This window comes from Cyprinodon variegatus, unplaced genomic scaffold, assembly GCF_000732505.1.
Source record: "Cyprinodon variegatus isolate N-32 unplaced genomic scaffold, C_variegatus-1.0 Scaffold59, whole genome shotgun sequence".
Taxonomy (NCBI): Eukaryota; Metazoa; Chordata; class Actinopteri; order Cyprinodontiformes; family Cyprinodontidae; genus Cyprinodon; species Cyprinodon variegatus.
The window spans coordinates 1,254,981-1,266,624 of record NW_015150512.1 but is presented as its reverse complement, the minus strand read 5'-3'; positions in this window follow the sequence as shown (position 1 = coordinate 1,266,624).

The window sequence follows — 11,644 nt, the reverse complement described above, 5'->3', positions numbered from 1 at the left end:
GACCTGACAGCCCGTGTCAAAGGGCCCGGCACCCCGTACTCCCGGAGAACCCCCCACAGGGCCCCCCGAAGGACACGGTCGAACGTCTTCTCCAAGTCCACAAAGCACATGTAGACTGGTTGGGCGAACTCCCATGCACCCTCCAGGACCCTGCTGAGGGTGTAGAGCTGGTCCAGCATTCCACGACCAGGACGGAAACCACACTGCTCTTCCTGAATCCTCTGAATGACTTGTGAACATGTCTGTTAGAAACATTCAGAAGACTTTGGCCTAAGGACCGGAGAGTGTGACAAAAAAGTAAGGGATTAAAAGGAGAAAGGATAATGAGGGGCCTGCTCATGAAAAGCTGTCCAAATCAAAGCAAATATTTTGAAATCATTTTTAAATTTGACAGGAAACAAATGCAAAGAGGATAAAACCAATGTGAAAGGATGAATAGTCTGATCAGCAGTTTTTACTATTTGAGGTAAATGGCCAAAATAAAATGCCACCATTCTAAGGCGCCCCTTAAGCCATTATTCCCACCAAGTTGAGTTAATGTACTGGTCTATGAGGGTTAGTGGATCAACAATAAACCAGCTGAATAGGCTCAAAAAAGCTGCTGCTCACATAAAAGCGAGCACATAATCCGTATTTCTCTGGAAGCCTTACGATTCAAAATGCAAATCAGAATTAAATGTTTAAGGGTAAGGATTTCTATTTGTTCAGTAACCCAATGAAGCAATTCCAACATATAAATATTTTGTATTTATCAGTCACACAGTCTTTCATGCTAGCAAGAGGTGTAAGTCATATTCAAAGATTAGCTCTGGATCTTCTCGATTAACTTGTTGATTAGTTTGTGATTCTGCTCAAGTGAGCTGGATGGACGGAGGAGAAGGATTTCATACTTTAGTGAAAATTGAGCTTAGAGTCAAGTAAAGCTGCTACATGGGCAGGAAAATATGAGCAGAACCAGATTTAGGTTCACCGGGTTAAACACAACCACCTGTTCATTAGCAGACAGCCTTAAATGACTCCTGTTCGCACAAACTGAATATGTGGCTGATGTGAGTGCAGAGCTGATACCAAGAACCTGACACCTGAGGAGGTTTTTACCTTAACTGGACCTCTGTTGAGAATTTGAGTCTGGAAACAGGTTCTTTTTGCTGGTTCCAATGGATCCATAACAATCTATCATTCAGTCTTTCTACAATACAGAGCTGGCATAGGTTTTTATAGGTTTTACTTGGAAAATTTCAGAGCAACTTCTCCTCTGCTTTGCTATACTGTCTTTCTAATATTCATCTGCTTTGTTCTTCCTCAGTAAAGACCACTAAAGACCTTGGTTCCTGCAGGTTCAGTGGAAGTTCTGGAATCAGTGCTGATAAGAACGTTAAAAAATGGTCAAGATGACAATAAAGAGAAAACGAAGTGGGAGGAAGAGGATGGGGGCATAAAGAGAAGGAGGAAAAAAAAATATTTATAAAGGAAAATATTTCTGCAGAGAGCCATTGTTGTTAAAACAAGATACTATTTGTGAAATATACACCCTGTTTTCCTTTTATGTTTCAACATAGCATGTTCCTTAAAGTGTTTTAATGTATTGCATTTGTCTTACAATACTTAACCAATCATGTAAAAAAAAAAAAACAAAAAAAAACTTTTGCCTAGGCATGTAGGTTTGTGTTCGCACATGGGGATAAAGTGCAAATGCCATCTAGGTCAAACGCTTCTAAAGCGCCCGACCGACAAAGTTGTAGGAGGGTTACAATCCCCTGTAGTGCAAGCAAGGAGCTCAGGGACACTGTAGAGATGCTAGTCAACCACAGAGTATCTCCCTGAAATGCAAGAGGGGTTAGCCACCCCAAAGCAAGACCCACTCTTTTCTCCCCAGCCAATGCCAGCCATCCCAAGCCCCTACATCCAAAAATAGCTATCGTACACATGGCTACAGAGTCACCCACTTCCCATTGGCCCATGCTAAGTGCAGCATGCAAGCCATGCCACAAGCTCATAGGCTTCCTGGCATGCTTGTCGTATAGCCGAAACAGCAGCTAGATGTAGAATTGTTGCAGTGTCACAGCCGTATCAGGACACAACCAGAGCAAGCCCAGCAACTATGCCAAGATCCACAACACACAATTTGATCCAAAATAGTGGGCGAATTGACTTCTAAAGACAGCAGTTGTGTGCACACACAACTTTTACATTCAAAGGAAATGGGACAGCTCATATCAGATAATGAGACAGATCCTCACATACCAGACACCAGAACCCAGACATGGGCAATGTGGAGTCAACAAGTCATCTCCATGTCATGTATTTAATCTACCCAGCCAATTAACCAGGAGAGTCCAATCTGCACAGGTTAATTCACGGTGAAGATTGGACTCACCTGCTTCAGTGGCTGGGTAGAACAAATACATGACATGGAGATGACTTGTTGACTCCACATTGCCCATGTCTGCCAGAACCTATATACAAGTATACATAACCAAAGTGTATGAACATAATTGTCTTGTGTATTATTTGAATATTGCAGGCAGATCAAACTGTCCTAAATCTGTCTTGAACATCCGTTGGCCTCACTTGGCCTGTAGGTAAGAATAAAAAGACTGTTTCATCCCAATCGACTCAGATTCAGAGCCAGAGTTCAGCACATATGCTGTGCTGTAGTGGTTCACTAGGTCAAATCTGATTCGGAAAGGTGTTCTGAGATCAGAGAGATGGAGCGCACCAGTGAATGTTCTTAATGGATGTGGCGGATTATAGGCAGTGTATATTAGTGTTTATTAAAAGGATTATCCACAGGGTTTTAGAAGCTTTTAGGAAGTGTAAAAAGCCTCAAGTCAAAAAGAGAGAGATGAACAGAATCCTGCAGGATTGTCCAAGAAGTATGAAAGAGTCAAACCCTGAGACACACATACAGTCAACATCCATTATCAGAGCAGGAACCTACTGTCTTACCGCATTATTCCCCCAGTAACCTGTCTAGATCTATGAGTTTCAGCATGGAGTCAGTTAACCAGCAATTAAATGTTTTTTTTTTTCCAGCAAAAAGTTTATGACTACCAAAAGGAAAGAAATTATCTTGACTTAAACTGAAATGCTTTTCTTCACAGAAAGATAAATTGCTCCTACAGCTATTCTGCAGGAAGCACAGTCGTTTTTTTATTTCTGTGAAGCGTTTCTTTTCCATCTCACTACCTTTCTACTAGTTATGCGGTGTACTGCCCCCTGTATGTTTGGAGAATATTGTTCCAGCTCTAAGTATAAATGCCTGCAGTGCTGTTAAGCCTTTTGCGCTGTGCGTGAAGAAGCGCACCCAAAAGAGCAATTATAAAACTCAGCCTTTAGAGGTTTGCTCAAAGAGTAACCTGGAAGAAAGCTGGACTTAAGGGTGGAGCTTTGTGATTTTATAGGTTAGAATCAGGTAGTTGTAAATTTCCCTCAGTATTTAGCAACAGATGGAATGTGAAAAAATGCTAAAACAAAACACGATGCGCCATAACTTGTTGGGACTCGTTTATCTTTGTGGCTGCAGGGCTTTTTAGGCAGGCTTCAGGTGTGTGTGATGAATTCAACCTTTGGAGCAGGAAGGTCACATTCATGGAGATGAAACACCGAAGTGACCTCCTGCTCCCTTGCTAAAACTGCAAGTGAGTACAGGAATTTTCCGGGTTATGATTCCATTTAGCCAATCTGATTACAGCCGCAGCTCTTTCCACACCAATAATGATGAAATAGATTAAAGAAAGGAGCAAAAAGATGGAGCAGGCGGGCGAAAGGCGCCACACACGCGCTGATTGAATCCCAGCATTTTCTTTTCCCTCCAGAGGAGCCAAAGTTTGATCTTTACTAATTGATACGTCCCGGCTCGGCACATGAATCTCACACAGCTCATACCTTGGGCCAATTTAGCTGTTCCACTGGCTGACTTTTAATTGAGTCCACATTAAAATTTACTTATAAAATAATAATGGGCTCCCATGCAAATGAGCCCATCCCAATATTGCCGAAGCTTCATTTACATATCCACAAGCAGTCTGGGAGTTCAGAAATCAATATAGACGATTAATAAAAAATGGGCTACAGGAATAATTAAATCCATCTGATGCAGGGACCCAGTCAGGCTCTGCAAAGCCAAGGTGCAACTTAACCACAATTTCATTTAATCCAAGCTGCCTGCGTGGCTGTTTCAATTACACTCATTCAAATAATGATGGTAATGTGTGTTAAAGGAAAATTCCACCCTGAAATGTGTGCTACCTCATGGAGTGTGTTCCAGGCTTCATTATCATAATGCACCAAATGAAGCTGCTCTTTAATTTCTATGTGTGAAACTCATCACCACTGACTCTGTAGCTCTGCATGAGATGAGTTTAGTTTCATGTACATTAATCTGTCAGAGAAGAATTATTCAAACATTAACTGAAATTTTAGCATAAAAACCCAAAGCCCCATTGGGTGCAGATTCGGGGTGCAAGCGAGAGAACAACATCCAGGCAAAGGGAATTTCAACACTTGTTTAGATTCATAGAAAACTAAAACTTAAATGCCTAATTATAAAATAAAAATATGTTTTCTTATTTAAGTGTCTTCAGGTAATTCAGCCTATCATTAAACATTGTTTTTCATGTAATGTTGTTTTGTTAAGAAAGCATTAAAATTTCCTTATAACTAAATCCTTCATTTCTTGTAGTAGAGCAGGGACCAGGGTTTTCCGTAAAACCAGGTACTGTCAGGAATGTAGGACCCGGAATTCAGGCAGTCAGAACAAAGGGGATTGCATAAAAAGTGTTTTATTTACTGCTCATTAATCTGGATGACTGGTATCTCTGTAGAGGTAGAAACTCAGGTTAGTGACCACAAAACTCTGACGGGGAATTATAGCGAGCATGTGAGTCACTAACCTTTTTTTTAAGTTTTATTTCATGCCCAGAGGAAGGAGTGGAAACCAGTCGGATGGATTTCTCTACAGCATGCGGCAGAAGCCGCCCAGAGAGTTCCAGGAGTGATGCAGAGCAGACTGACGAGCGGAAGTCTGCAGATGAGAAAGAGCAGAACTAACCGGAAGTAAAATCCAAAGCTGGTGTCGACGCAGAAGTAGATGTCTCGGCCAGAGGATCAGAGATACTGAATGGATACAGGTACCGAATGGAAATCCAACCGGGGTCAAGAGACAGATCCAAGGTCGTTAGCTGGCTGAATCCAGATAGCAGTCTGAAGAAAGGGCAGGAAAAACAGATAAGAACAGGGACAAGTAAAACTCTGAAATTCAGAGACCAACTAATGAGAATAAGGTAATTAGAAACACACGCTAGAGAAGTCTCACACACTGCTCGAATAATCTGGCAGTGATGGCCGGGAACAAGCACTTTAAATAGGAACTGGAACAGGTGGATCTGATAAGTGAAAATAAAACTGGGCAGAGCTAAGCAGGCGGAAGAAATTAACCAATAATCCAGTCATCAGTGCCAAGAAGCAGATGACAGGCACATTAGGTCAAAGTTTTGTAGAGCCATTTAAAAGCTGTGATCCTCGTTTTGCTGCTTTCTAATGTCTGAAAAGGACCAAAGATGAATCATAAGGTTTAGAGATCTTCCAAATCGCAGTACCTGAAGATCCTCAAACCATACTAGCTTGGATTCTTACAGGACAGTGAATCTGTGAGAAGGTTCCTCTTGTTTTGTTGGTGTTTGAATGTACTGATTTAGGGAACCGGACCATTCCTAGCTCTGACCAAGAACCCATTCAGGCTGAAGAAGGAAGAGTTTGGCTACACGCTGGCCTGCATGTTTTTCTGGAGCTAGCAGAAAGTTCTTAGGATCAGAGGTCTGATTCTTGAACAGTTTCAGCTGCAACTTCTTGGTTTTGCTTTCTCTCTGCAGCTCCTCAGTCTGTCGTTCTGCTCCCCTTAACTCTGCTTTGAATGAGCCACAAACGTCAACTGCAGTGCCACATACTGCATTCCCCCCTTAGCATTTCAGCACAGATCTCATCAGTAAGAGTAAAGCTCGGATTCTGGATGTCATGTTGCTGACATGCTGCTTTGGCCTCAGTTCTAGATGTAAACATGGAGCTTAATCTAGAGCTCATTGTAATGAATCCCTTCTAACATGTAATGACTGAATAATCCTATTATGAGCAGCCTCCTCTTTATTCTGACACTGAGGGCATCTCCATCCTGGGCGGCGAGTTGCAGCAGCATTTGCATCCCTCACTGGGAAACTGCATTGCCAATGAATGTGCTGAATTGTTTTTGCAACAGGAATGTCGGACTCAATAAAGTTAATGATCTCGAAAGACAGACAGAATAGCAAACAAATCGATTAAAATGCAGATGTTCACCATGCTCTGATGGTGTCCACATTTCTATGCAATCACAGTTTCTTATGTTCTACTTTAGCCTCCTCTGACAGGAAATAAGTCTGAGGTCTTTCTCCCCTGATAAGGAATATGCTTATTAATGTCTCCTCAGTTTTTTCATATACATCTTAAAGAACTTCAAGGAATAATTTAAATCTAATCATAAAGAAAAAAGGTTTTCTATCAAAGGAAAGGTAGCTGATTATATACAGCAATTGATTTTGCATGTTCTGCCCAAAAACCTGTACAGACCAACTGTCATCAAAATATTGCTTGAATCCTTTTAAGTGTAAGGTAAAAAGAAAAAAAAACATGAACCAAGAAACTCACCATACCAGAATGAAAGGACATCAAAACTGATGTCCGAGTTGATGAGCAAACAGGTCCCAGATGATGCAGTAAATTAAGGTATTTTTTTCTGCCCTGAGCTTCTCAATCACTTTGGGTTAACAACCAAACAGGAGAGCAATTAGGTCTTCTGTACATTTTAGGACATTTTCAGGTCTCAGAAAAAATAGGTTCTCAGGAAAAAGTCTTGCATAAAAAAGACTCAGATGCTTGTTCCTCAGAGAGAAAAGGTTGTTTGACGTGAGTCTCAATTCAGGGGCTTCAACCTTTGAAAGTCAAATCTGTAGGCCAAATGTTGTGATAAGGCCTGTCCAAATTCACAACTTCTTCAAAAGCGTTAAACAAATGTGTCATTTTTTTCCCACAAATTTTAAGACTGGGTTCTGTTTATTTCCAATAAAATGCATTTTCAGATGGTTTAAAGCTACAGTGTGTAATTTTCAGCGACATCTAGCGGTCAGACTGGTCAGGTTTGTTTACATAGATAATTTTACAGATAGTATTTCATTAGTCTGTGTAGGGTATAGATTTCATGTAGACTTAAGATAATAAATATACCCGTTATTTTTTCTACGTCGTTGTGATGTTTTGGTGAGCTGCTTTGCATGGTGATATAAACAGACGAAGTAATTGTAGTCATTAGTTTAACAGCGAGATTGTGTTCGCTGGAAGAATATATATTCCCCGTTTACAGAGTCCAAGTCATGTTTGTGGCACGGGGGTTACAAGGCGAGGAAGAGGGAGAGAAAGAGGGCAGAGAGGCCGGGGTGGGCATGCAGCTAGTGCCAGGCGAGGGAGAGGTGCCAGCGGGGTGAGAGCAGAGGAGGAAAGGCTTGAAGATCTCCAAAGGAGCCGGAGAGAAGTAACCGAGGTATATATCCAGAAAATTATTTTACAGAAAATTACTGAATCATTACCTGTGAAACGTCAGGGACGTTGCTGAATAAGTATACTGGAGAGTAACAGCATCATCACGCAGCATGTTATTGTTTTAGACAGGTCTGAGCATCCTGTACTCCAAAAACTGCTGTGATATTAGACAATTGTGTGTGTAGGATTAATTACCTGTCCAACAGAAAACTGGCAACTTGAGCGTCACTTTGAAAACCTTTTTCCTCCATCAGTGACTTCCATCGTGTAAATGCCATGCCAATGTTGATCCGTGTTTTTTGTCGTTTCTTGTCACGCTTGCGTTTATTCTCGTCGTGTTTCCGCTTCTTAGATGACGGGGGTTCGGTGTCCGCCGCTTTTCGTTGTGATACAGAGTAGGCATGATCCTCCATTCGTCTGATGTTTGGCCACACAGTGCCAAACAGTTTGCAAAGTCACTCACGCCTGCTGCCTTGTTCACCTTTCTTGTTACTGAGGCGCAGTATACCTGCTTCTTCTTCTTCTTTGGTTTCAGGCAGACTAAATGCTTCTCAGGCATAATACTGCCATCTACTGTTCAGTACCGTCTCAGTTAATCTCTCTCAACTTGCCGTAGTTACTTTCGAGCGTAATGGGCGATCTCGCAATCGCTTGTTTGTTGCCTCTGCGCTTGCCGTAGCGCAAAGATGTCAGCCTCCATGGCTGCGAGACCCGCTCCTATGTAATTATAAATAACGAATTCTAAGGCAACGCAAATATTATGGTTAAAAGGCTGAGCTCATAGGTGATGATAAATAACATAGTTATGTATAATATATTAAATTTCTGACTTTATATGCCTGTAATTATTACACACTGTAGCTTTAAGTCAAGAATGGAGCTTTATGTAACTTTAATATCTACGCACATGGTCAAGATTTCATTTATTTCCAAAAAATATTTGTAAGTTTTCTGAGTCAGATGCATTGGCAGCTGAGTTGGAGATTTTCACTCTCTCTCCAGCAGAAGGTGCCTTTTTCTCAGCATGTCATGTTGAATCTACTGCTGGGTTCAAATATTGGCTGGAAGTTAAACATGTTTCCAATTCAGTCAGATGATATTGAAATATTCATGTTTGCCTCATTTTAGACTTTTGTTACTTAGCAAATTGTCTAAAATTTAAGTAAGTTCTGAAAATGATAATTTTTTTAACTCTAATGTTTTACTCACTTTAATGGATTGATAATTTGCTCATCTTTAACAAATGTTTGCAATTATGGTAGAACTGCTGGTGTTCCCCAAGCATTAAATACACAAAGTTAGTGCAAATATTTAGTCCTATTACATGCATTTTTAAGCCTTTTAAAAGTCAGTTAACTCAGATTGTTGCTGATTTGAGGTTTAGAAAAGTTAGTTTTCAATAAACCTGGTATGTGAAATGTTTCTCTGTTTGCAATAAAAAAAGCTACCAGACACATGGGTTCAATGAACCTTATAGGAACAATCTATAAATTTGTGGAGGAAACAGTCCCTGTATCCATGAATCTATGTATACTTTGAAAAATATTCTCCACTTTTTTGCTTTTGTTGTATTTTTATGTCTCTGTTAATGTGGCAGAGACCTGCTGTAAACTGAAGTTATTGTTATTAAGTTAGTGTGTTAGATATGTGGGATCAGTCTAGTTGAAGTCTAGTTCTTCAGCTAAGACGGAACCTGAATTTAGAGGCGGCTTTGCTTACAACCTGAAAACAATTCCTCTCCGTTTGCTGCAGATAAATCTGTGTTTAGCAGCAACTGCATGTTGGCTCAGAAGTTCTCCATCGACAGATATGTATAGGTCTCAGAGAAGAACATGTAACCGTGCAGCTGCTGCCTGCAGGATGTCTTTCAGGTTGCTGAGTGTCTATAATGTGAACTGGTTGCTGCCGTTGAAAATTCTTGTCTGGAGATGGATGTGAAGCAGAGCTCATAACTCTGATGAGTTAAAGGGAACAGCTTGTTGAAGTTGCAGGTGGTGAAGACTCCTGGGTCACTGATGAAATTTAAATTCTCCTCATCATCTCCAACCACCATCGAACTATAAGGGCCCCAAAGGTTGAGAGGGAGCTGCTTGTGGAGAGTAAAAAGTTCAGATGAACTTGATGCAGAAACAAACCCATGAGAGCTGTTCTTAATCCCTCACTAGAGAAAAACAGCTGCAGAGTGTCCCAACAATGACTAAGCAGGCCTTCAGCCTGGGGTTGATACTTTAACAAATAAAGGTTCTCTGACAGCAGTATCTGACTGACAGTAATCAGAACTAAGTTTATCTCTTAGACTTAAAAAAAAAAACACAAAAAAAAACAAGATTTAAGTTTCTGTCTGATTTTCAGGGGACATCTCAGCTTGTAAAACATTCATTAAATGCAAAAAATCTTAAGTAACAGTGGTTCTAACTGAGGAGGAGAAGGCAAAGGTACAAATTGTGCCTGAATACCTGAATACAATAATACCTGTCTTATCTACAGCTGGAGGTCAGCAACCCATCAGTAAATCAAAAGATGCTAATCTTCTCAACATGCCAAGTAAGAGGACTCCTATAGAGAGATTCTGGTCCCAGCCTTAAGACCATAAACTACAATCCATTTGGATCATCCAGCACAAAACATATGAAAGGCCGAAGTGATTCAGAAAGTAAAAAGTTCATATTTCTACATCTGAAAATTTAAAACACATTACAGTATATATACATTGAATAATTATTTCCTTTCAGGTTCAAGACAGGACAGAGCCAAAAGACACTTTTCTTATTTTATGTTTTGTTTTACAGTTCTTAAAGTATAGATTTTTTATATCCTTCAGGGCCACAGTAGTTCAAATTGTTATGTTTACAGTTGCCCAATATTTTAGTTTTCACATTTAGTTATACTATTGTTGTTTCATTTATTTAATCTATATTATTCAAAAGTTTCTTCAAAAGCTTATTACTTGTCCAAAAGTAGCCCCTCCTTAAACCACCACGTTAACATAGTAGTCAGGTTTAAAGTTTTAATTGTGCTTGACGCATGTATGATCTGCGCAAAAATGTGATATGCAGACACGACTTGAACGATACTACATGTGGCTTTTCTTCCTCTGCCTTATATTCTGGTCAAATCCAGGGGGACTTGTTCGGTACAAACTAGAAGCCTACAACACCACACTACTTGATACGTCTTCCAAGCCTAGGGTGGCCATTTCTATAGCACCAAAAAGGAGGACATTGTGATATCAATAAATTACTGAGGTGTACATAAGAATCGGGTAAAGTCACATTTATAGTACAATTCTTAGTAGTTTAAAGAGGATGCTTGTGTAGCTGAATAGAACAAAATAAATAAAATAAAAATCTGCTCTACAAGCCAAGTGCCTCATAAAGGAGGACAAATACACGTGGCGCCGACTATAGACATAATACTTGGAGGATCTTCTCAACCTCTGACATGCCTTCTATTGCAGAAGAAGATATAGAATATTGATTTGGTTATCACCCAGGCTGAAGTCACCAAGCTGATCAAAAATTGTGGGAGTGGCAAGGCTTTGGGGTTGATGATATCTGCCTTAGGTACCGTAGTACAGTAGATCTCTGGATCTTACCGGGTAATCATGACTGAATCGTATCATCAACATTGCATCGTGGTTGGAGACAGTGTAACTGTAATGGTTCGCCTCAATAATAAGGGGGAATCGGAGGTTGTGTTCTAGTTATAGGAAGTTCCTAGGAAGGCCTTTGGAGAGTTCGACTGATTGCTGAACCTCAGGAGTCTCAGGAGGAACAGTGGGATTTTCGTCCTGGTTGTAGAATGCTATACCACCTCTAAACATTTAGTAGCGTGCTTATGGGTTCTTGGCATTTGTCCAACCAGTCAATGTGTGTTTTTTGAACCTGGAGAAGGCATACGGCAGTGTCCTTCATGGTGCCCAATGGGGGGGGGTTCTCCATGAGTACAGGGTCAGGGGCCTTTACCATGAGCAATCCGGTCGCTGTACAAGCAGAGCAGCAGTTTGGTCCACTCTATTTCAGCCATGTATGGTGTCTGGGCACTCCCTTGGAGATAGGGTGTGGGACTTGGTCAT